Raw genomic sequence first — 25,855 nt, 5'->3', positions numbered from 1 at the left:
TTTTCAGTGGCCGTCCACTCACCCACCTGTGCCTCTCCCAACCACCACACCTCCCAGCCTGGGTCTTGTGCATTTGCTGGGTCTTGTACGTTTGCTGGGTCTTGTGTGTTTGCACCCCCAGCCTCGGCCGTGGGTCTTGTACGTTTGCACCGTATTCCTGGGCTCCCATCCGAGGTCAGCTCCTTGGGGCAGGACTTTTGTCTGTCTGCACCTGCACCTGACACAGGAGGCACTCAGTACACAGGCACCCTGTCTTGCTTGAGGGACGGTCCCCAACACCCCACCTGGCAGGTGACAGTGCCCAGGGTCGCCGGCTGCTTCAGGGACACCCTCACTGGGTGCTGGAAGAGGGTTGTTTGCACAGCGGCTGGACTGCCTGCAAGCTGCCGTCGTATTTGATTCCACAAACAAATACATCCTCTGTGTCCGCTTTCCAGCCCTAGGGCTTGATCATGGGTCTCGTCTGTGTGGGGACAGCTGAACGTTGTGGCCACAGAGGCAGCTTGGAGTGACCTGGCGTTGTGACTGCCTCACAGACCGGGCCCGCTCCACCTGGTCATCGGCCCCCAAGGCCAGGGAGTGGGGGAGCGTCCCCTAAACCACAGGATCCCAGAAACGCCCCCTCCAAGGACAGCTGTGCCACACGCCAGGCAAGAAGCTGCCCGGGCCCCAGTGCTGCCGAACAAACTGCCCCAAACTCAGAGGCGTGAGGCAACCCTGGTGGTACTCAGCGACCCTCGGGCCAGGGGTCGGAACAGAGCCCCGTGGGACGGTGATGGCCACGTGGTGGCCAGGGTCTTGGCCAGGTGGCCTTCCCTGCTGGGGTTCAAAGGCTCGGCTCGGGGGTGCCAGGGGCTTGGTCAGCAGCGGTGGGTGCCGGGAGTCGCTGCCTGTGGACAGAGGCCTTCACGAGGCCCTCCCTGTGGCTCCCACTTCAGAGAACGCCCCACACTGGGCAGGCTTGCCTGTGTCGGCATCTACGGCTTTTCTGAGCTGACTGCAGAGTGTCACGAGGCGCCTTTCCATCGTGGCCTGTGCAGCCCAGTGAGAGGGAACCAGATCCCACCTCCTGAGGGAGCAGGTGGGAAGTGTGGCTGACCTGTCTTGGGTCAGTGTTGGCTCCAGGGTGTCAGCACAGGCGGCCTAGCAGGGATTGGCTCCCCAGGTAGGGTATGGCCAGCTGGGCCTCCGGGGCCTGGGGAGGAGGAGGCGGAAGGGGGATCACCCCAGGCAGTGCTGGCTTCCCAGGCTCCCTCTGTGTCAGCTGAACCCCCTACAGCTGCCGCCTAGCCCCAGAGCAGCCCGGAAATTATCACCTGCAGGCTGCATGCCAGGCTGGCACCTGGCTGGCGTGGCTCCTGTGGCCAAGGTCGCTGTCTCCCTGGGTGCCCAGCTCTGACCTCACGAAGGGTTTCAGGGAGGTCCCTGGAGGAGAACAGGTGGACCCACCCCTTCTCCAGCCGCTTCTCCACCCCGGCAGGATTCAGACACCCGGATAACAGGCTGGGTGTGGGGTCAAGATGTGGCTCCAGGAGGAGCTGGGGCCCCCAGTTTCCAGCTGCCTCTCCCCACAGACGGGGCCCAGCAGCCTCACCTCCGTGGGGGCATCAGTGCTGCCTGGGGAAGTCCATGCACCCGAGGGCAGGGCGGGACCCGGCTTGTCACGTCGACCTGGCCTTCACACTGACATCTCTGAGCCACGCCTCCATCTGACCCAACTCGTTAGGCGGTGCCCGTTCATTCCCTCGACAAATAGTGATTGGTGCCTGCTATACGCCCGGGGCTGCTGCTCCATCTGGGAGAGACAGAAGTGAAGGAAGGGAGCAGCGATGGTGTTTGGTGCCTGCTGTACGCCCGGGGCTGCTGCTCCGTCTGGGAGAGACAGAAGTGAAGGAAGGGAGCAGCGATGGTGTTGCCCCACCAAGGGCCGTGGGGGTTGATGCTGGCTTCTCTGGTAAAGGGATGTGGAACTTAGCTGCAGGAGGAGGGAAGGACCACACGTGCCAGGCCCGAGGCAGGAGTGTGCCGCCACCTCCAGGACCAGCGAGGAGCCTTGTCTCAGAGAAAGGAGATGAGGGCAGGGAGGTGGCAGGGGCCGGACGGGGCGGGACGCGGCTGCCCTGCTGCTGCAAGGACCTCGCTTTGAGGTGGGGCACAAGGGACAGGCACAGAAGGCCTTGTGAGCTCCTGGGAGCCCACGGTGCACCGAGGCCCCAGCCCAATCCAGAGGAGGAATTCCCAGCAACCCCCGCCGTGAACGCCTCCGTCCCGTCTTATTGAGCCGAGGAAACAGGCTCAATAGGCCCCACCCTGGCACACACAGGGCTGTGGCCAGCTTGTCCCTCGGGAAGATCCTGCCCTCGGGCCTCCCTGCAGCCGTGCAGTGGGGGCGGCGCTCATCCACGCTCTCCTGACACAAAGCTCGTTGGCTGACCCAGGGCCACCTGGTGTGACGCATGACAAACCTCCATGTCACAGCCCTGAGACTCGGCCTGGCAACTGACCCCGAGCAGGAGAGATGGAAAGAGAGATGGCTCAACCTCGACTCCTGAAAACCGCAGCAGACACCGACAGTTCGGAGACGAGGCTGGGACAGACGCCCCCCAGCCCACAGCACACCAGGTCCCTGGGAGCGCTTGGGGGGCCTTCAGTGGTGGATGGAGGAGGTTTGTCCAGCTGGACATTGGAGGAGGAATTTGTCACACCTTTTAGGTGCTGGAACCCCCTGCACGGAGCCCAGATTCACTCCTCGCCTCTGGGAACAAGGAGGTGGCACTCTTGGAGGTGGCAGCCCGGCTCCAGAAGCCAGTTGTACCCCCAGCGGCGGCTCTGCTCTGCCCTGCTGGGAATTAGCTCACTGGCCCCACCACAGTGGGATTAACCCCGTTTCACAGGCGGGGAAAGTGAGACCGCCCAGCGCCCAGCAAGTGCTCCCTGCACAATTCACGGGGGCATCCCTGGTCTCACGGAGCTGACCTTCCAGGGGGCAGAAGAGGTGGTGCCAGTTCGAGGCTGCAGCCCGTGGGAGAGAGGACAGCGTTGTCCTTCTAATCCTGGTCCTTCTCGGCCTCTCTTTTAAAAATCATCGTAAAAACGTTCACATGGCCTCTGGTATAGAAAGGATGGCACCGACTCCATAGTGCCACCCATGTCCTTGGTGACTGGGGCTCCCTATGCTGCAGCCTGGAAAAGCCCGTCGCCAGGGAGCTGGGAGTCCAGGGTGCAGGGGCAGCTCTGAGCCCCCCGGAAAGCACATTGCCAGACTCCACACACGCAGGGGCTCCCGGCGGGCAGTCGGGCAGACAGTGAAAGCTGAGGGATGGTCCCTGAAGAAACTAGAAGCGTCCGGTTACCCTGGTGCCCTGGAGGGAGAAGCAGCATTCAGAGCCATCCAGGTGGCCTCAGGCAGGTCTGGAGCCTCTCTGAGCCTGTGTCTGCCACTGCAAAGTGACCGCTTGTCCCACTTGCCACCCTCAGAGTCGTCCTCCTGCTGGGATGAGAGCAGCACGGGGCACTCGGAGCAGGTCTCTGGCTGCCAGGCACAGGAAGGGCCTCCCTCCCCTGCAGAAAATTCCCTGGGGGCTGTTTTGACTCAGCAGCACCACCCCCCGGCCGCCCGCAGATCTCCTGGAGGCTGCGTGAGAGCGCTTGGTGGATGAGTCAGGGTACCCGGAAGGCTCCGCTCAGGAGGGAGCAGCAGAGCCGGCCCCTCATGGGTCTCCCCCGAGCAGCTGCCACCACGGCTGTGGCTGCACCGTGCCCGAGCCCAGCCCATCTGCCTGCCTGGCACCTTCCCAAGGCCAGGAGCTGAGAGAGGACCAATCGGGGCAGGGCTGGAACCCGGCCCTCTGCCCACCGCGGACATGGCCTGCTGCCCCAGGGTCAGGGAGCTCGGTATCCAAGACGAGGCTGTTGCTGTGTGACTCCAGGGGGGTCCCTGTCCTCTCCGCTGCCTCCCCCTTGGGCTGTTGCAGAGCTGAGATCGCTCACAGACACAGCAAGCCCTGGGCTTGGCCACGGTGACCAGTGGCTTGTAATTTCTTCAGGGCCGTCCCTGTTTTCACTGTCTGCACCCACACTTGGTGGCGGGGAGTGTGGCTCTGTGGCCTTGGTGGAGAAAGCACTCAATGAGGTGGGAGGCGGTGGCAGCGGCCTCCATCAGCCCGAAGCTGTGGGCAGGACTTGCCGTCACGGCCCCTGGTTGGGTCTAAATTCAACAGGTGGTTTCCTGCACCTGCTTGGCCCCCAGTGCCTGGCTGTCCCCACCGTGTCCGGCCAGCTGGGGCAGTGGGTGAGACCATCCGCATCTGGGCAGCAGAGGCTGTCTGACGAGAGTGACCTCATGCTCCCGGCCATGAGGCCTCTGCCTCTGGGAGCCACAAGGTTTGTCCTGTGCCTCCTTGCAGGGACCACTCCCTGCATCCAGTTGCTTCGAGGCCCCACGGCACAGCACCGAGAGCTGCCCTGGTGGCCCCCGCAGCCACCACTGGGCCCTGCGCCCGCTCTTCTCCCCGTGGCCTGTGTCTGCCCATTGCTGGACCCCTCTCCAAGGCCATCCCGACCATCGGCCCCAAAAGCCTCATTCTCCACCACCTTCCTGGACCCCAGGTCCCTCCCCTTTGGTCTCAGCAGAGTCTAGTCTCCTCGTGGTCGGCGACCCCAGGGAGGCAGGGCCAGGGCGGAGCTTGTGCAGGGCCACGGGGGAGCTTGTGCAGGGCCACGGGGGAGCTTATGCAGGGCCACTGGGGCGGTCCTCAAGGCACACAGTGTGCCCCACATCAGCACAGCCATTGCAGCTCCCAGGGAATAGCGAGGAAGGTGTGGCCCAGAGAGGGCAGATCTTCACTCAGGCTCACTGGGACTCAGCCCAGCAGGTGTAGCCCCTCCAGGGTAGACATGACCACCACCTGCCCCGCCCCCACCGCGGCGGTCCTTGCTTTAGCCCAGCAGGCATGGCCCTCGCACCCTGGCTCCTTGCTTTAGCCCTGGCTGGGTTGCTGTGACCTTGCCTGACCACGCCCCCACCTCCACCCGGGGTCTTTGCTATAACCATGGCTGGGTCGCTGTGCACCCTCAGCATGAGATCCGCAGGGCATCCTGGTCCTTGCACTGTGGTGATGTATGCTTCAAAGTCCTGGCCAGTGAGCCTGGCCTCTCACCTTTGACTGGGCTCCTCCCCCGGCCCCACCTTTGAGAGAGGACAGTGCTTGGGGGTGGGTTTGGCATTCTGGTCTTTTCCAGAGCCTCCCCAACCTGGAAGGTGCCGGCATCCAGCCCAGGAGCCCAGATCCTGCGTTCCAAAGCCGACCTCCATGTGAGGGCCTTCCCACCCTGACAGCAGGAGCGACAGATGTGTGAGCCGGGTTGTGGAGGATGCACAGCTTGGCCTCCCTCCCCAAGCCGTGCTACGCACCAGGACTGGGCTGTGCAGAGCCTGCAGCCCCTTCACGACTCAGCTGCTCCCCAGCTGCCCCTTCACGGCTCAGCTGCTCCCCAGCTGCCCCTTCACGGCTCAGCTGCTCCCCAGCTGCCCCTTCACGGCTCAGCTGCTCCCCAGCTGCCCCTTCACGGCTCAGCTGCTCCCCAGCTGCCCCTTCACGGCTCAGCTGCTCCCCAGCTGCCCCTTCACGGCTCAGCTGCTCCTCAGCTCACACAGCAGTAAGTGCATTTGTTGCTCAAATTGTCTCAAAGGCCGCAAACAGCCCTTCTGGTGGCAGTGGATATGGCAGGTAATTTGGGCAGCCAAAGGTCTGAGAGGCCCCCACTCAGCCTGAGGTCTCTGTGCAAGTCCCTGGCAGCTCAGGAAACCTCAAGGCGACTAGCAAGAGCTCAGCCTGGTGGGCTCCCTGGAAAAGGAGGCAGGCAGGGGGCAGGAGGCGGAAGCACCGAATCCTCACCTCCTCTGTGCGATGAGGAGGGGGTGCGGGTCCCCCCGTTTCACAGGGAGAATGCTGAGGCCCAGCAAGGCCAGGGGACTCGCCCACACCAGTGGACGCTGACTTCAAACCCAAAAGCTGTGCCCCCAGCTCGCCAACCTGCTGTGCCATCTCAGCACATCACAAACTCCTCCGCGTCTCTCCCTCCACATTTGGCAAATTGGGGAGACGTGGGGTATTTGGAGGGACCTGGTGGGAGCCAGGCAGCTGGGGTGCGCTAGGTGAAGGCGCTGGGGGCCTGTGTAGAGAGCTGGTCGGGTCCCAGCTCTGTCCGTCCGCTGTGCACCTTGAGCATTTCCTTCCTCTCTGGGCCTTTGCTGCCCCAGCTGTACAGTGGGAAGAGTGAGAGGTTTATGTTTTCATCATGATTATATAACACAACAGCCTCCTGGGTGGGGGGGGCTGCCAAGGTTAAATGAGTTAGTATTTTGTTGGCCACGTGAAACCACGCAGGGGCAAAGCCTGTGCTACGGGAAAGTTGGCGTCGCTGTCTCCGAGGTCGGGATGGGATTCCAGGAAGGGGCCGTCCGCCACCCTCCAACAGCTGCCAAGCTGGGACCCGGCCTGTAGGAGGGATTTGCCCAGGAACAGGCGTGGGTTGGCTGCTGTCCTGGGCATTGGTGCATTCTTGACCCGCCCTTGGGAAGGCCTCAAGCATAGCCCTGGCGTGGGGTAGGAGAGGCAGACTGCTTGCAGAATGTCTGCCCGGGGCACCAGCATGGCCAGGCCCTGGGACTCAGGTCCTCTCTCCTCTGTGCTGCAAACGGCAGACAGGATCTAATGCTCCAGCCCATACAGCCCCTTCCCGCAGCACCCACGCTGGAGCCCAGGGCAGACATGGTGAGTGCACCGCAGCCCTCGGCCCCCTCAATCCTGCTAAGGCAGCAGCAGCCTTCTCGTGGAGGGCCCTAGGCCCTGCTGCTGGACAGGACTTTTACTCTGGCTAGACTGGCTCTGAGAGCCCAGCCAGCTCTGGCCACCTCCGCATCCTTAGGCTGCAGAAACCTAGGGTAAGAACAGGGTCAGTTTCTGTGGGGACTGCTTTCCAGGGAGGCATGGGGCACCCTCTTGGGTGAAGACCCTGAAGATGCCTTACATCGGGAGCACCCCCACCCAAAGTGTGGAGCAGGCGGGCTTCAGCCGCTGAACCCAGCTCCCGGGATGTCCTGGCCGCGACACGTTTGGTGGCATCGACACCAGCCCTGAAATCAGAGTCCTGGGCTCACGGCTCACCCTGGCCTGTCCCAGTGATTTAACCTTGGACAGGCAGTTGCCTGTGTGGGCCTCAGCTTTGACGTGTGAACTGGGAGTCAAAATGCGCCGCGCAGAGAGGTCTGGGTAAGATGGGGTGAGGCGTCCCCATTCCCCAGGTAGACATTTACTGAAGCAAGTGAATGAGTAACTGTCATTACCACGAAGACTATGGCGCATATGGGGGGTGTCCCAGGTGCCCCCGAGGAAGCAGCTTCAAATGAGGGAGCTGCAGCCACAAGTCCCCCGGCACCTCGGATGTACGGCTCAGGAAATGGCAGCTGACACGATCCTAATTCCCAGGGGTCCTGTTTAGGGTGACTGTATTCTCCTACCACCCTAGCCTTAAGGCAGAGCTTCCTGGACAAAATCCAGGCCTCCCCCGCACCGCCCCTCCCTCCCTCCCCCAGCAAAATGTGGCCCAAGAAGTGAGCAGGGGGCTGCAGACAGAGAGGGAGGGCAGGAGAGGGGCAGGGGCTGGACCCCCTCCCAGGGATATCCCGGGAAGAGGGGCCCACTCACCGCCCTGGATGGGGAAATCCCGGCTGGCGGCGTGCCACCACCTCCCTGCCACCCCATCCGTCACCAGCCAGACACATTTCCGATCCTGCCAAGCTGGGGTGGGGCGGCGTGGCACGGAGGATCAGCTCGGCTTCCCTGCTCCCCCACCATCCTTTCTGCTGCCTGCGTGTAATTAACAGAGTAATTAAAAACAGGATGAGTTAATTGGTATTCATTTATGTGGCAGATGTTTTTAATTGAGGCAGGAAACAATTTACCTGTTTACATCAACAATGGCAAAGGCAGGCTTGTAAAACACATTTTTAAAAATATTTTCCTCCCTCTTCCTAAAAAGAATTGAAATCACTTGGTCTCCCCTGCCCCAGGCCTCCCCCCTGTGAGAGCCGGGCAGGCCCCGCCTGGGGGAAGGCCCAGGGTGGGGGTGGAGCAGGGAGGTTCCGCCAAGAGGAAACATCTGTTTAAAAGGTTTGCCTCCAGAGCAGCCTGTTTTCCTTAAATTCAGAGAAAGGATGTGTTGTTCCAGGTTGTGGAGACACCAGTCCCGCTGCTCTCCAAGACGCCTCCCCAGTGAGTCTGGCCCTGCTGTTTAATGTAGGCCCCTGGCCAGGGCTGGGCCTCCAGGAGGGCGGGAGGCAGCTTCAGGTGGGCCTGGCTGGAGGAAGACCACCCAGCTGGGGCTGGCAAGCAGGCAGGGCAGGGAGGGGCTGGGGACCCAGTCCTCCTGGCAGAATCCGGGAGCAGGCAGGTGTGGCTGCCCCCAAGGGGAGGCAGAGGCTGCCCTCGTCCACCTGCACTTTTGGTGCCTTTGGCATTGCGTGGTGGGGCCTCCTGCCACTCCGTCACCACGCACCACCTGTGGCTGTTGGAATTTACATTAATTAAGATGAAATATTCCTGGCCAGGGGTGGTGGCTCACGCCTGTAATCCCAGCCCTTTGAGAAGCCGAGGTGGGCAGATCACTTGAGGTCAGGAGTTTGAGACCAGCCTTGCCAACATGGTGAAACCCAGTCTCTATTAAAAAAAAAAAAAAAAAAAAAAAAAAAGGCTGGGTATGGTGGTGGGCGCCTGTAACCCCAGCTACTCGGGAGGCTGAGGCACAAGAATCACTTGAACCTGAGAGGCAGAGGTTGCAGCGAGCCAAGATCATGCCTCTGCACTTCAGCCTGGGTGACGGAGCGAGACTCCATCTCAAAAAAAAAAAAAAAGATAAAATGTAAAATTCAGTTCTCCCCTCATAGGGCTTCCTTTCAAGTACTTGGCAGCCAGGTGGAGCTCCGGCGACTGTCAGTGCATGGGCCTAGAACATTCCACTGTGGCACAAGCTTCATTGGTCAGCTGACTTGCGCGTCCCTGGTATGGGAGGACTGCAGGCCTCGGGCGCACACCGCCTGACCCTTTCACCATCTGGGGAAGGAGGGAGGCAGGAACGCCCACCCCAGGGAGCGTGATGAATCCTTGAGCAGAGCCCTGAGGAAGCTGCTGGTTTACAGACTGGCACTAATTGAGCACTTGCTGTATGCCTGCCCTTGTAAATCGCTTTAATTCTCATTAATTCTCATGCTGCTTGCCAAGGTAACTCTCCAGGGAGACGTTATCACTGGCCTCTTTGTGCAGATGAGGGAACCGAGGCCCAGGAATTGCAGCGTGGGGCGGGGTCTGACGCGGCCTCCAGACCTGCATTGAAACGGCGTCCACGGACTACGTGGAGCAAAGCTGACTTTCCAACAGTTCCACTTGTAGGCACCATCCGTGTCTTACTTTTTAGAGTAAACATTGCACGTGCTCAGAAGTAACTGGGGTCCCGCCAGGGGACTTGGCGGAGAGGCTGCTCTGGGTGGGAGGGAACACCCGTGCTTGCCGTGCACCATGCGTCCAGTTTGGAGAATTCAAGGAGTGGGTTTTGCCTTTGTGATCATGGCCTTGGGCACTGAGCTTCTTACCTGTAAGGCTGAGTGAATACTGGGCCGTGGGGACAGCGCCTGAGGCCACGCTGATGTTAGGAATGTTTTTTTAGAAATAGAATGCTTGTTCCCTGGTGCTGCAAAGAAATAGTACTTGAACGTAAATTTAATTCTCTCAGCAAGGCCATTTTTACTTTCTGCAGAAAGGGTACGCTCGCCAGCAGTTTTGCCCGGAGAGTACACCGAACAAAGGAGACAGGGTCATTTATAACCTGACGCGTCCACCCTATTGCTGTGTCCGGTTTCCATTGGCTGGAACGGGACCTCACGTTCTGTATTTGTCCCGATTGGTTAGCAACTTAGAACTTCTTAAAAGAGGCAAAGGCAGAGGAGAACAAAGGAAGGAGGAAGTAACTTGTGGAATGCTGAGAAAGGTAAAAACACCTTCAAATAAGGAAGAGGAACAGGCTGTGACCTAATGCTTGCTTGGATCAGTATAAGCATGCCAGGGCAGATACTTAGGCTAAATTGTGGGAGCTTAGAACATAAAGTACATTGATTTCTTTATTATGGCTAGCAGATATTTAAGAATGTTAGTACAGGTCTTTGAATAAATTCTGCCTCTAAGAGAAGTTACTATTTATTCCTGATTAGACGGGGAGGAAAGTCTTTGAAGAGGAACCTCTACTTTTTTGCACGGATGACCCGGTGATCCTGCAGCTCCAACCTCTCTCGGCACCAACCCTGGAGGCCGTATGGCCCCAAGGTTCTCGGCACCCCCTGCTGTGGGAGGCCGGGCTGGGCCATGTGGGCGACCTGCCATGGAACTTCTGGGACATTTCAAAAGTTCTTAGGGCAAGAAGACAGAATGTTCTGGGCTGGGGGCTCTGGCCTGGGCATAGCTCTGCTCCACCCTCACTCCTGGAGGCATTGGAGGCCACCCAGCCTCCTGTGTGGGGCTCACAACATAAATTTTGAGGAGGTTGGTGGGCCGCACGCTTGGAGCTCGAGGCCTGTGCCAGTAGCTGTACAGCTCTGGAGGGGCGGGAGCCCCACCCTGTCTGGGAGGTGAGAGTGGCGAAAGGCCTCCCCACGGCTGTGGGCTGGGTCCTCGATGTGATGCAGCTGGTCCCAGGGGCAGCCGCAGCCCACACTGCGAAGGCAGGGGGCCCAGGGCAAGAGGACGGGGCCCAGGCCATGGTGGGGTTGTCTCCCAGGCCTCCCTTCACCCCCGGCCTGCAGGGATCAGGGAGGGCCCAGGTCGGGGCCTCAGTGTCAAAAAACTGAGAAGCAAAAGGGCCATTTGTGTGCGTGTTTGCATTTGGGTGGGGGTGAGAGAGAAAAGCCGCAGGCATCCCCGGCCCAGGGTCCTGGGGTCCCAGGGGCTTCCTGCAGTCAGCACCAGGGAGGTCACGCTGTCTCTCCACGTGGGCCACTTCCACTCACAGGATGTGGCGGGAAGCCCCAGGGCGAAGCCAGCCCAGGCTGTCCCCTCTTCCACTCCAGGGAGGCCACCTCTAAAGCTCTGTCTGGGCTGCTAGGATTTGCGGGTTTCACCTGCACCGTCTCCTGGGGTCCCGCCGCACACCCGGGAGGGACCAAGGGGATGGTGGCCCCGCACTCTCGTCTGCACCCACACTCTCCCCCACGCCCGCACTCTCCCCCGCGCCCGCACTCTCCCCCGCCCCCGCACTCTCTGCATGCGTGTGTCATCGGTGCGCACATCACATGTCACACTCATGACGCTGCTGGGGGTTGCTGGGAGAACATTCTGGCACTTCAGGGGAAACATTCTCGACGACGCAGGGGCACCCTGAGCCACCAGACCCTAATTACTCCTTAGCGTCCACAGGGGCAGTGGCATGACTTTAAACTTGGCAGCCGCCCTCTGCAGAGTTCAAGGTGATTTGCAGCCAATTCGCACATTTTTTTAAACAGCATTGACACTTTGGGAACGGGTTTAGCCTCCCCTGGCGCCTCATTGGCGGAAAATCCTAACAGAGGCCTCAGGTTTCCAGGGGTTTCCAGACCCTCCAGACAGCCGAGCCTTCCCTGCAGCCCCCACCACTGGGCCCTGCAGGCCCTGCACGTGGGAGGGTCTTGTTCCCAGGGCTGTGCGGCCTGCCTGGCCCTGGCATCCCAGCCTCTGTGCCCTCCCCAGGGCAGGCCCTCCCCTCCCACGGTGGCACCTTTCTCCCACGGTGCCAATTCCGCAGCCTTCAGAACCAGGTGCAGCCTCTTCCTGTGAGGTTCTCTGCTCCGCTTGTGTCTGGGGCTGTCTGTGGGACTTTCTGCTCCACACCTAAGTCCAGGCACGTGGCTGTGCCGAGGGCAGGGTCAGCTAACTCACACCTGCAGCCCGGGCCTGGGGTCAGCCGACAGCCGATGATCTCAGATTCCACCAGTTCTCCTCCTTTTTCCTTTTTCTTTTTTTCCTTTTTTTTTTGAGATGGAGTCTCGCTGTGTCGCCCAGGCTGGAGTGCAGTGGCAGGATCTCGGCTCTCTACAACCCCTGCCTGCCTGGTTCAAGCGACTCTCCTGCCTCAGCCTCCCAAGCAGCCCTCCTTTTCTAGAAGAATCCGTGCTTCTGCGCCTGTCTAGTAACCGATACAACGTTCGCGACCCTGCCCTCTGTTGGCCCCTCCACGCCTGTCTAGTAACCAATATGACGTTCGCGACCCTGACCTCCTCTCTGTGGGCCCCTCCTCCACCTAGCAGTCACGTCTTCACCCCCAGGGGCTGCAGCGAGGAGGGGCCTATGCCAGTGGCCAAGAGGCATTTTTAAAAATAAAACAAGGACGTGGCATAAAATAAAGGACTGGGAGGCAAAGAGTGAAGGCAAAGGAGCCCCCCCAACCCCCTTCCCCGCCCAGCCCACCCACCTCTCCCCAGGGGCCGCCCTTCTTCCTTCCAGAGAAGCACTGTCTGCAGATCAGACCACCTCTGACTCAGGCCGGAATGTTCTGCGGCCATCCCTGAGGTCACACAGCCCTTATTAGACAACATGCACACGCGAACACCCACCCCACGAATACGCACAGAAATACACACGCACACATACACCAACATGTACATGTGAGTGCACACACACGGACACACACCCATGCACACACATGAATACACACACGTATGAATACACATGCACACATACCCCATGTACACGAGTGCACACACATACACCGACACACACCCATGCACTCGCATGAATACACCCACATGAATACACAGGCACACATACACCCACGTGTACACGAGTGCACACACATACACTGACACACTCATGCACACACATGAATACACACGCACACACACACCCACATGTACAAGTGAGTGCACACACATACACGGACACACCCATGCACACACATGAATACACACACGTATGAATACACACGCACACATACCCCATGTACACGAGTGCACACACACTGACACACACCCATGCACTCGCATGAATACACACACTCATGAATACACAGGCACACATACACCCATGTGTAGACATGAGTGCACACACATACACTGACACTCATGCACACACATGAATACACAAGCACACACACACCCACATGTACAAGTGAGTGCACACACATACACGGACACACACCCATGCACACACATGAATACACACATGTATGAATACACATGCACACATACATCCACATTTATACGTGCGTGCACACATATACACGGATACACACCCATGCACACATGCACCCATGGACACCCATGAATACATACCCATGCACCCACGTACACACACACATGCACACACGCACACACACCTGATGGATAGAGGGCACCGTGATGCTCTTGAGAGGGGAAGGTGGCAGGGAGTGGCCCAGAGAGGGCAAGGTTCTGACCGAGGTGACCAGCCACACAGCCCACCAGGGCCCCCGCCCACCCTGTGTCCAGCGCACGTGTCTGCTTGTTCTCTGTGCTCCCCCCTCCACGCTCCTCCCTCCACACTCCCCCGTCTACGCTCCCCCCTCCAGGCTCCCCCCTTCACACTCCCCCCTCCACGCTCCCCCCTCCACACTCCCCCCTCCATACTCCGTGCTGCTTGTGGAGCTCCTGAAGGAGCTGTCCCTCCTCTGAGTTGAGGTCAGACTGGAGAACTCACTCAGATAGGCAGACCCAGGGCAGGAGGCCACCACCCACCAGTTCCCCCACCCCCCGACCCACCCATAGGCCCCCGCCAGCCCCATCTCCTCCCCCGCCAGCCCCATCTCCTCCCTACCCCACACCCACGCCGCCTCCTGGCGGCACCCCCGGCACACAGATCCTCAAGCGGAAGCTTGCTTGTCTGCAGGTCGGCTGCCTCCCTTGGTGGCTTGGGGGCATGGGGACAAGAGAAGGGACTGGCCACACCCAGGACTCCCAGGGTGCCAGGGCCGGTGCTGGGCGAGGACAGCACCCCTTCCTCCCTCCACCCCTGCCCCGGCTGGCAGCCACACCCCACCCTCACCCCGCCCTGGCAGCGAGCGGCCCAGATGGCAGGGCCGCCTCCCCCAGGGCGCTCAGGGAGTTGCTGTTGGCAGCGCAGCTCCAGCAGCTGGGCGAGGAATGTGCTTCCTTTGTGTGCAGCCACGGGGCGAACAGGCCCCGGACATCTGGGTCCCATTTGCGGCCTTTTGGGGAGCAGGGAAGATTTTTCACTCCAGCCTCTGAGCTCACCACTCTCCCCCCGCCTTTCCAGGCTTCACTCGACCGGCAGGGTGCTGTAGAAGACTAGGCCCTGGGCGCCGTCCGCAGGGTGCAGGGCAGAGGGTCAGGGCACCTTTGATGGCACCTTTGATGGCTTGGGGCTCTGGGCTTAAGCCAGAGGACAGGCCCAGACTCACCCTGGTTGCTTTGAAACCACGGCAAGAGTGTGATGGCTGCGACAGCGTCCTGCCCGGCAACCACGATCACTTTTTCTGTCTAGTCGTCTTTCTGTACGTGTTTTTATTTCCAAAATAGAACCTCACGCTTTGTCGCCTTGTTGGTGTTCACTCATAGGGGATGTGAATAGAGAGCATCCCGTGACATCATTTTTGAAGGTAAACGTATCCTTGCGTCACCGCACACACAAGCGTGCAGCCCGACAGGCTCCACAAAGCATCACGTGCACACGGATACGGGTCTGACCAACAAACGTTTTCCGACCTGCCCCCAAGGCCTCCAGTCCCCCTCTGGTCACTCCGCTGTCAGGGTGGCCACCATTCCTGACCTCTAGCATCACAGAGTGTTGCTGCCTGATTCTGAATTTTGTAGAAACGGACTCTCACAGCATATGCTTTGCGGGGCCTGGCCCTTGTGTTTGTGAGAGACCGTGTGCAGTGTTGTACTTGGTGGGCCTGTCCTTTTTCCTTGCTGTATTGTATTCCATTGTGTGGCCATGCTGCAGCCTCGTGTCCCTCTACCTCGGTGCACCCTTGCTGAGGAAGTTGCCGGTGCAGCTCTGGCTCGTTGCCCTGGAGGCACATGTGTCTGTGGGTTGGCTCTTCTGCAGGTTCTGTGCCCAGGAGTGAGCCGGTTATTCCAGCAGCTGTGACTGCTCCAGTCAGCAGATACCAACAAACAGCTTTCCAAAACGAAGGTGGCCACAGTGTGATTTTCAGGTTCCTTAGTTTTGCATCGAGTAGATAATTTATCTACCCAGCCCTCTCTGAGGAGTCATCGTATTTATTCCTTTTGTCATTCTCATAAACGATGCTTTGACGAACATCCTTGTAGATCACCGTTTGTGCATATTTCCTGAGAATGCATTCCGGAAGGTGGAATTGCTGGTCCCAGTTGAGACCCCACCACAGAGGAATGAGGTGTGGAGTAGCGGAGGGCAAGCTCAGCATTGGCATCTGAGGCCTGGTTCGGCTAGAGACGAGATGGGTCACTTCTGTTCTCCAGCTTCCCAGCCTCCCTCTCACCAGCTGTGAAATTTGATTGATTGTCCCTCAGGTCCTTTGCAGCTCTGATATGTTGAGATTCTTTTTTTTTTTTTTTTTTTTTTTTTTTTTTGAGATGGAGTCTGGCTCTGTCACCCAGGCTGGAGTGCAGTGGCGCGATCTCGGCTCACTGCAAGCTCCGCCTCCCGGGTTCACGCCATTCTCCTGCCTCAGCCTCCCGAGTAGCTGGGACTACAGGCGCCCGCCACCACGCCCAGCTAATTTTTTGTATTTTTAGTAGAGACGGGGTTTCACCGTGTTAGCCAGGATGGTCTCGATCTCCTGACCTCGTGATCCGCCCACCTCGGCCTCCCGAAGTGCTGGGATTACAGGCGTGAGCCACCGCGCCCGGCCGATATGTTGAGATTCTAAGTAGCAATAGCAAAGTGTATCAGTCAGCTATCGCCGTGTAACAAGCTACCCTCAGACAGTGGCTCAAAGCAACCACCATTCTTTGGCTCACAGTTCTTTAGGTTGGCAGTTTTGGCAAGCTCAGTGGGGTGTTCGTTCTGGGCGTGGCTGGGTTTGCTGTCTGGTCTGTGGTCAGCCATGGATCAGTCCAGCTCCACCAATTGGCTGGGCCAACTCTGTCCTGCGTGTGTCTCATCCTGAGCGTGTTCACGTGGGCGCTCCACAGAGGGCTGGTGGGGCTGCCCGCCGCTGACGTCCAGGCTCAGCATAATCTGACATCCCTTGTGCCACATCCTGCCCCCCAGCCAAAGCAAGTCCCCCGGCCAGCCCAGATCCAGGGGGCAGGGAAGTAGACCCCTCCTCTCCACCGGAAGAGCTGCAATCACATCGAAACGGCAGGGGCTTTGGCAGGGTGGGAAATCGAGGAGATTAGCGGGAAACCCACCTTGCGGGAGAGGGCCCCGAATAGCCATGACCGGCATTCCCTGCGCTCCTGCTGCAGGACAGACTCAAGTAGCTCCTTAGTCCTCAGACGCACCCCCGGGAGGGGTGTTCCTCCCACTTAATGGATGAGGGGAGCTGCCTGCTGGGCTCACACGGCAGAGGGGGCAGGCCTCAATTCAAGTCCAGCCCAGGCTGTGTCCTGCAGCAACGAGCCGCCCCGTTGAACCTGCAGAGGACAGGGCCGCCAGGGGAGGCAGATGGGGGGCTTTGTCCTTATGTGCCAGTCAGCAAACCTTTATGGGGCCCTGCCATGTGCCAGGTGCTGTTCAGGGCCCTGCCCTGGGGGAGACGGGCATAAATACGAGGACCAACACAAACAGAGGCTTCAGACATTGACGAGTGGCTGGAGAAGAAAAATGGGTGATGTGGCAGAGAGCGTGGGGGCAGGGACATGGGCAGTCAGGGAAGGCTTCTCTGAGGAGGGACATTTGCGCCAACACCTGAATGATGAGGAGACGGCTATGCAGAGATCAAGGGAAGTATTCCAGCCGGAGCCAAGGCCCTGAGGCCGGCGAGAGGGACAGAAGTGCAGCTGGCATGGCTGGCCAAGACTGGTGGAGAGACCCCCAGCCCACCTGTCCCCATCTGGCCCCAGGACGCACAGCACACTTTGTCCCATCTTCTGCATTTCTTTGGCGAGCCCTGGGTTCACTTGCAGGGTGCATTTATCCAGAGAGGCTCCTTGGTCCTCAAAAACCCATGAGGGAGGATTTCTTCTCTCCTTGGGAAAGGAAGAGGCAAGACCAGGTCTGCCTGGAGCCACATAGTGGGTTGGGGAGGCGCGGGTGGGCCCAGCCTGCAGGCAGAGGCCGGCCTGTGCACCTTCCAACGGGGAGCCCTGGGCCGGGGTCCGGAGGGAGTTTCAGTGAGATTTTTGTCTGCTACGGTTTAGCAGCACATCTGTGACAGAAGGTACCTCTGCACCCAGGCCAGCTGAAGGGATGCCCTGGGTACCTGTTCGTGGTGGTGATGGCAGCCGGTGGGCAGTCCGGGCCCTGCCAGCCAACTCTGGGCAACAAAGCTTCCCCCACACAGCTGCGAGGCGGGAGGGGGGTCTTCATGGTGCCCCAGAGGCTCTCCGGTTGGTCCCGTTCCCCAGCACGGATGCTCACTGTTACCCATGGGCCAGCTCTGGGCACAGTGCCAAAGACAAGCCCCACCTGTGCCAGCTCCACGCGGCCGTTGCAGCTGGACAGACGGCCCGAAGTATGACAGCTGGGTGGCCGGGGCGAGCGGCCAGGCGCTCTGTTCTAGACGCTTTTCGTGAGCTCATGCACTTCATCCCTCCGTGATTCTGCGGGAATTCCATCCTCATTCCCATTTTACAGATGAGAAAACTGAGGCCAGATTAGGAGATGGAAAAGCCAGCTCCGTTCCTGCAGGGAGAGGGCACCTGAGGTTCCCGTTCCCTCCCTGCCCTGTCCTTCAGATCGCAAGAGATGACGTCCCCATGGCAGAGCCACAGAGGGCTTTTGAGTTTACGAAAGCCTTTTTGTTCGCTGTCACCCCACCCAAAGAGGCACCCCATCTTACCCGAGGGGAGCCGGAGACTCATACACATTTGGGGACGGCCCCCACCCTGAGTTCACAGAGTCGGTTCACACAGCGGCGCGGGAGGCGAACTGGGTTTCCTGCCACCTGGCCCCGCTCTGTTGCCATGGCAACCCCGTGACCTCCATCGTCATCACCCACAGGCCTTGGGGTTAGGGTCCCTTGTTCCTGTACGCGGCGGGAAGGGCAGCAGGGGTGAGTCAGTGGGGCCAGAGGAAGGGTCCGCCCTGGGTCAGGCCCACGAGGACCCGGAAGGGCCTGCGAAAAAAATGGGACTTGGCTCTTTATCCCTGCAGGGGCGGGAGGGTCCGCGTAGACCGATGGCAGAGAGGGCACTGCTCCCCTGTGTTTATATGGCTGCCTATTCGCCAGGCAGGAAGGCTGGATACAAGCCAGATGTGGAGGCAGCTACAGGGCAGCGCCTAAGGCTCTCGGGCCGCCTCCACCCACCCTAGATCCGCACACTTGGCACAGCCCTGGAGGCTGGGGGCGGGGGCGGGGGAGGGAGCCGCCTCCTGGTCATCCGGATACGAGGGGATTTGGGGGGGCACCCGCTGTCCTCAGGCCTGCCCAGGAGGAGCCCCACATCCCTTCACTTTGCCTCTGTCTTGGCCTGGGAGCCCCGGGTCTGATGCAGGTCAGAGACCTTCTCAGGGCCCTTCCCAGAGTGAGCACCAAGTTCTCCTCTGTTTCACATGCCCCTCAGGGGCGCCGGAGAGCGGCACAGAGACCCCGCTGCGAGGGCCACCCTGCACTGCTCACACCATCCGAAGCTCACCCCACAGCTCTTCCCGAGGTGGGAGGACACTGCCTGTCCCCAGGCCTTCAGATGACGGTGGCTCTGGAGGACACTGAGGCTGGGACTGTCTGGTCCTCAGTGAGCTGTGCCTTTCCAAGTTTTCTCCGTCACCACGCAGCAAGTGTTTGCTGAGCACCTGCGGTGTGGCTGGCACTGTTGTGGGCTGTGACCGATGCACAGGAAGCCCAGCCCTCCTTGAGCTCACCGGGAGCATCCACAAGAGAAGAAGAGGAGCAGGACAGGCAGGTGGGCTCAGCGGCAGAGCTCCAGGGAGAGCTGGTGACAGGAGGGGAGCCAGGGCGAAGGGCTGCGCGGGCTGCAGCATCACCGGGAAGCAGGCAGCCTGGGGCAAAGGCGTAAGGATGAGAGGCAGACTTGCGAGGACCTGGTGGAAATGCATAGCCTGCAGAGACACCACCATGCAAAGGCCCTGGGGCAGGTGCAGCAAGTGACCGAGGCCCAGCGCAGGTGGGTGCAGGGTAGTGTGGGTGGTGAGGCCAGAAGGGACAGCCACGCACCAAGTGAGGAACAGCCGGGCCACTCTGGCACTGGCCAAGCAGCTGGCGAGCCGCTATGGGACCGCCGTGGACTGCTCTTGGGAAATGTGTGCTAGAGGGTGGCTCGCCCCTCTGACTCCCCAGAAAGCCAAGTGTGCGGGTTTACCTTGGCCTGGGCTCACTGCATTGGATGACTGCCGGCCAAGTAGAGGCTGGAATTCAGAGGCTGGGGCTCCATTCCCGGCTCTGCCCCTTACTCCCTGCATGGCCGTGGCCAGTGACCTCAGGTGACCTCACCTCTCGGGGGCAGCGTGGGTGCGGGGTTGTCCATCTCCAGGGCCGTGAGGAGGTGGAAGGGCGGCCGTGGACGGATGACTCTCGTGGTCTCCTCTTTGCACATCTGTGCCTTTCCCAGAGGAAGGTGTGGGACCGTGTGATTCTGAAGGAAAATAAACAGCTGTTTAAAGCAGTGGCGTTGAACGTCCCCGCCACCGTCAGGGTCACCCGGGATGCAGTGGTGTTCAACATCCCAGCTGCCGTCAGGGTCACCCGGGATTTGCCAGTGACTGTGACGCGTGCATTCATGTCAACCCTCACCCCCATTGCACAGATGTGGACACTGAGGCTGCCCACCCAGGTTGCAGGGCCCGGAGCCTGAGCTCAGCCCCTTAATTCTGCACTTTTATGGAGGGGCCAACTGAGGCACAGCACTGTTCTGGGTCCAGGGCCCGTCCTGGACGTGTCCTGAGCATATCCAAGCCCGGCCTGCACCACAGCCCCAGAAAGGGCTTTGCAAGGGGCCTTGCTGGGCCTCTGAGGGTCGACTTTGGGGCATCCTGGGATGAGGGGTCGGCTGGACTAACAGGAGGAGAGGCCTGGAACCCTCAGGTTGGTTGCAGGCCATGCCCTCCTCCTCCCCTGCCTGCCTGTGGTCAGCTCCAGCAAGGGCAGAGCCGGTGCCCCCCGCTCCCCGGGAGCATGTCCCAAACCCACGGAGAGGATGGGATCCAGAGCCAGGTGCCCTGGGCCCGTGCCTCAGTTTCCCCACCTGACAGCCTCTAGACCTTCGGGGGCACGAAATGAGGTAATCTGCACAAAACGCTCAGGTCAGGCCTGGCACGCAGTAGGACGCCATCACCGTGGCTGTGTTGCCTGTGCCAAGGGGTCAAGACAGGTCACCTGCGTTACCTGCCCGGCGTCCTATGCCCCAAGGCTTTTGTGAGGGCTCAAAGGAGGTTACAGCAGAAGCAGGGCTTGTTACTCCAGAGCAGGCGAGGGTGCGAGGCGGGGAAAGCCAGGAAGGTGCGTTCTTGCCCTGGTGGCCATGGGTCCTCCTCCCATGGAGGGTTCTGGAACTCCCAGGCTGGGAGCCCTGGGCTGTGGCCGTTTCCCAGCTGGGCAGGGCGGGTTGGGTGCCCCCGCGGACGGGGAAGTGATGGATGAGTGGTCCCGGCATATTGCAGGCTCCTTCCCACTCGCTCTGCCCAGCCTGGAAAGTGGCTTCCTGTCCCGGCCCATTAGTGACATTTCGCTGGGAACTGGATGTGCCGTCTGGGAAAGACACAGCCTCTCCCATGGGCCTCGGGGAGCGGCCTCCAGGGTCTGGGAATTTTCTTTTCTTTTTTTTTTTTAAAACAGAGTCTCGCTTCGTTGTCCAGGCTGGAGTGCAATGGCACGAATTCGGCTCATGGCAACCTCTGCCTCCCAGGCTAAAGTAATTCTCGGGCCTCAGCCTCCTAAGTAGCTGGGATTATAGGCATGCATCACCACGCTCGGCTAATTTTTGCATTTTTAGTAGAGACACGGTTTCGCCATGTTGGCCAGGCTGATCCCGAACTCCTGACCTCAAGTGCTTCACCCAACTCGGCCTCCCAAAGTGCTGGGATGACAGGTGTGAGTCACCACATCCAGCAGGTCTGGGAATTTTCTTGATTAGTGGGAGCTTGGGAGGCAGATGAGGCTGCAGCCAGGGCTGGGGGAGGAGCTGGCACCCTCTCCCTGTCCTCTTCCTTTAGACGTCTGACCAGCTGCTGCACGCCCAGACCCTTTGGGGAGAACCGCATAGAGGGAAACCCAACATCAGGGCGGACTCAGGCGTGCCCAGAGACGGGCGCATTGTGCCCGGAGCCAGTGCCTGAACCATCCAGGGCGGGAAGGACAGGCAAAGCCCCTGCTCTGGGGTGGGGGGGACAATTAGAAGATGCCACCATCAGCCATGGGCAGGGAAAGTGAGAAGGACACTAGGCAGAGGCCCAGGCCACAGAGGGAGGCCTGGAGGGCAGGTGCCTCCCCTCGGGGTTCCCAGGCTACAGGTACCCTCTGTGGCCAGTGGGGAAGGGGCAGCTGGGCCAGGTCACCTGGATCCACACCTGGCTCTCCCCCTCCTCAGCCTCTTTGTGCCTCTGTTTCCCCACTCGTAAGATGGAGAAGCGCAGGATCTCCCTCAGGGCTGTGGAAGAATCCGTGAGGACAGGGTTGGTCCTCTGTGTGAGATCCCTCCCCTCCAGGCGTCAGAGCCCTTCTCATCAGACTCTGCACCTGCCACCCACCTGCCTCTGAGCCAGGGCCACAGGGAAGGGGCTGGGACCCAGATTGACCCCACCCACCCCAGCAAGAGGACCCCAGTGCTGTTCTGAGCCAGGCAGGGGTTAGGACACTTGTGTAGGCCCCGGGAGGACAGCCAGGGTAGGGACAGCAGGTACCCCGGGGACCCCCTTGTGCTGGGCGGCCGGGCCTCGGGACTCCTCCCCAAATTCCATGCTTTCTTCTGCACAGGCAGCGCTGGGCCTCGGGAGCTGTTTGAAAATACATGGGGGTGTCCTCGGGGACTGGGGTCCCCTTGCAGCTGATGTAGGTTTCCGGGATGCTGGAGGCCTCGTTTCTGTTTCATGGGCACTTCGAGCTCTGGAAAGAAAACCCCTTGGGGTTTGAAAGATGGTCCTTACGCTCATGCCTCAGAGCCGGCCACCCCAGGCACTACCCCAGACTCTGCATGGCGACGGGCCACCCCCCCCCAGCCTCCAGTACAAATCAGCATCCCTTTAGCCCACGTGACACCCACAGGGCTGCGCGTCCCAGTGTGGGGCTGGATGCCTGGGCTGTCCCAGTAAGGCTCAGTCAGGGTCCAAGCTGGCTGGCATCGGGACCGTTTCATCTCCTGGGGGCTCCAGGCACATGCCCTGGTGCTTCTGGTCCCTGAGACCCAGAACAAGTCACTCACCCCCTCTGGGCCTCAGTTTCCCCATCTAGAAAGTGGGTGTAGTGACAGGGCCTGCCTCATGGGGCAGCGGGTAGATGGTGCTGAGAACAGGCCTGGGGCGCCAGGTTCCTCCGTGACGTTAGCCCTTCCTGCCACTTCTCTATTCTGCCTTGAGATACAAACCCCTTGAGACGGCTGCTGAGCCCCCGGGGTTGCCTGAGGGCCATTGCACCAGGATGCTGGGGTCTACTGTGAAGCTCTGTGCGGTTTTATTTTTCCGAGTGGTTTGATGACTTCATTCACCTCCGTGTGTCTGGGCAGGGCCGTCTTGTGGATGGAGTGGGGAGCAGGGCCAGCAAGTGGTCTTGGGGACGAAGGGATGTGGCCAGGCCTCTTCCTGTGTGGTTCGCAGCCATGGGCTGGTAGCCCATAGGGCCTCCGAGCCTCGAAGTGGGTCTGGGGAGTAGAAATGGCCCGTGGCTGAGGTGCAGGGTCTCAAAGGGGAATGGGGTGGAAAGCCAGGCACCCAGGAAGGACGAGGCTGCCCCTGTCTAGCGGTGCCTTAGCCTGGAGAGGAGCCTGCTGTTGGCCTTGGCGGAGCTGTGGGCTGGTGGGAGGCTCCAGAGACTCCCCACACTGCTTGCGGGTGCAGGGATAGAGGAGGATAATAATAGCCACCATTCTGAGTGATCGCAGAGAGTGCTGGACCCCCCTGCTGCGCACGGCCTCATCTCCATCCCCTTTGAAGAGGCAAGGAAATGGGCGGAGAGGCTGTGGCTTGCCCGAGGAAGCCAGGCCAGCAGGACTCAGCCTCCCTCTGTGGCTGTGGGGTGGACCCACCGTGCCTCCCTTCCCAGCCAGCACCAAGGAGATGGGTGTTCAGGGCAGCCATGGGTCCCCTGCCCTGAGCAGCCGGCCCCCCATGTCTGCAGAAAGCACCTGTCCTGCAAGCTGGGCAGCCCAGCCTTTCCCACCTGCCGCAGACTAGCTCTCAGCCCCGCCCCCTTCAGCCCCACCTTCCTTCAGCCCCGCCCCCTTCAGCCCCACCTCCCCTCAGCCCCGCCCCTGACCAGGGCGCTCCACTCACCCCACTTCCCTCTCTGCTCCCCTCCAGCCCCTAAGCGGGGGAGGGGGGAACCCAAAGAGGCATTTCCCCTGGGGGACTTCCTTTGAAGGCTACCCTGGGCGAGATGCATCCTGGGGGGCCCAGTCAAGCACAGAGACCCTGTAAACGGGTCGAACAAGAGGCAGGACCGCCCAGAGTGGGGTGACATCCTGAGGACTGAACGGGGAAGGGTGGAAGAGCTTCACGGGGGCGGGGCAGCCTCTCCTGGGGAAGTGAGGTTGAAGCTGAATCCCAGAGGGAACTAGGGGTTGTGGGGGAGTCGTGCATGGCCCTGAGCCCCGCAATGGGGGAGAGCAGGAAGATGGGTGTCATGGAGGGGGTGTGGGCTGGTGAAGCCCCATGTACAGTGGAAGCTGCCGAAGGGTCTTAAGCAGGAGAGAGACGATGTGCCCCACCAGAGATGGCCCCAGCTGCTGCTGTGCAGACCTCCCGACTCCCTGCTGCCCATACCCCCACCCTGCTCCTTCCCAGGTCCCTCCTGCACCCCCACCCCCCTCCTTCCCAGGTCCCTCCTGCACCCCCACCCCCCTCCTTCCCAGGTCCCTCCTGCACCCCCACCCCCCTCCTTCCCAGGTCCCTCCTGCACCCCCACCCCCCTCCTTCCCAGGTCCCTCCTGCAACCCCACCCCCCTCCTTCCCAGGTCCCTCCACAGGTCCTGGCCAACTCCCAGGCTGTTCTCTTGGCCACAAATGCTGTTCCTCTACCTCTCCACACTCACCCCTCATCTTCTCTGAGGGTCCTTGTCACTTTCTGCTTTCTCGGGTGGAGTCTGCGCCAGGGGCAGCCCCAGGAGCAGGTCCCAGCCACACGCTGCTCCATGAGCCTTGGCCTGGTTTCCTTGTGTGCTAGGCGGGGCGTGGGGACCTCCCCGTCATCTTCCTATCACCTGGCTTCCTCCCCATGTACAGAGGAGGAAAGTGAGGCTCAGAGAGGGGAAGAGGCTCTCCCTAGGACACACAGCCAGGAGCACTCAAACAGGATTCAAGACACCCGTGAGGTCCCATCACCTGCACAGCTGCCTCCGCACAACCCAGGGTGGGGCCCAGAGAACGGAGGGGAGGACACCACCAGCTCCCAGGGTGTTCCTCAGGCACGGGGCCTCCTGCCCCTGTAGCCTCTCTTCAGCCTCAGGTTTGAATCCCAGACCTGCTGCCTCTTTGCAAGTACCCTGAGGTCTAAAAGGAAGCGAGCGTGTTGATGACAAGCAGGGACTTTGAAGTCCTGCAGAGCCCTGGCCCTGTGGGAGCAACACCAGGTCATGGTTCCGATCCAGACCCGCAGCACACTCGCAGTGTGACCTTGGGTAGATGACTTCACCTCTCCAAGCCTGGTCACTCCTAGTAAAATGGGCTGATGGCAGCATCAGCTGCAGAGGGTCCTGGTGAGGGTGCAATGAGTCATCGGTATCTGTAGAGCACTGAGAAGGGTCTTCCTGCAGTGAGCCTCTGTCCAGGTCTCTGAAGTAAAGGGGCGGCCTCCTGTTCTGTCCAAAGGGAACCACACGAAGTCCCCGACTGCTCCGGGCGCCGTCAGGGCACTGTCTGTTCTGGCTTCGGGATCCAGAGTGTCACGAGCACGCAGGTGGTGGCCATAAGCCCTTGTTGGATGACGGCTGTGGCGACTCCTTGCACTGTGGCACGACGCCCCAGCGGTCTCCTGGCCACCCTCTCCACCTTAGGAACTGTGGCGTGTCCATCCATCCTACGAGCGCCCGTCCAGCGCCCGGTGCCAGCTCCCCAGTGGGGCTCTCTGCATCCACTTCTGTTTTATTCGAGTCTCATGGCTCAAATGTAGCTGCCTCCATGGGAGGGCTTTGGAAAGTCCAAACAGGGGGCATCCCCGTGTCGTGGACCCGTGTCCCCAGAGCCAGCCTGGCGTTTGAAGCTCTCAGCCGCATCCCTGCCTGCTCCCTTCTGGGCATGCCCAACCCACGCTGGCCCAAGGGCAGCCTGGTCTGAAAGAGCTGACCCCCACAGGAATGCCCGCCACAGGAACGGCCCACCACGTTCGCCTTCTTTGGTTGTCACCAGGGACTGGCCACCGGCCCTGCAGCCAGGCAGTGTTGACGGCCCCCACAGCTGTGGCCGCATGTGTGCCCAGCCATCAGCCTCCGGACAGGCGGGTGGCCAGGAGGGGCAGGGCGCCCCGTGGGAGGGAGGCCAGCGGCTGTGCGGAGGGAACAGCAGGTGCCGCGAGGCCTGTGGCTTTTTACTGGCTGCTTCCTCCCCCC

At 60.6% G+C, this 25,855-nt stretch overlaps 1 protein-coding gene across 5 annotated transcripts in view; it reads left to right on the top strand.

The window, feature by feature from the left end:
• CBFA2T3 (CBFA2/RUNX1 partner transcriptional co-repressor 3) overlaps positions 1-25,855 on the top strand; it is a 103,000-nt gene that overhangs the window by 45,647 nt on the left and 31,498 nt on the right. The gene's annotated exons all lie outside the window — the stretch shown is intronic.

The sequence above is a fragment of the Symphalangus syndactylus genome, chromosome 11 (genome assembly GCF_028878055.3).
Source record: "Symphalangus syndactylus isolate Jambi chromosome 11, NHGRI_mSymSyn1-v2.1_pri, whole genome shotgun sequence".
NCBI lineage: Eukaryota > Metazoa > Chordata > Mammalia > Primates > Hylobatidae > Symphalangus > Symphalangus syndactylus.
The sequence above is the reverse complement of the archived record's forward strand: the minus strand, read 5'-3'. Positions and strand labels throughout refer to the sequence as shown.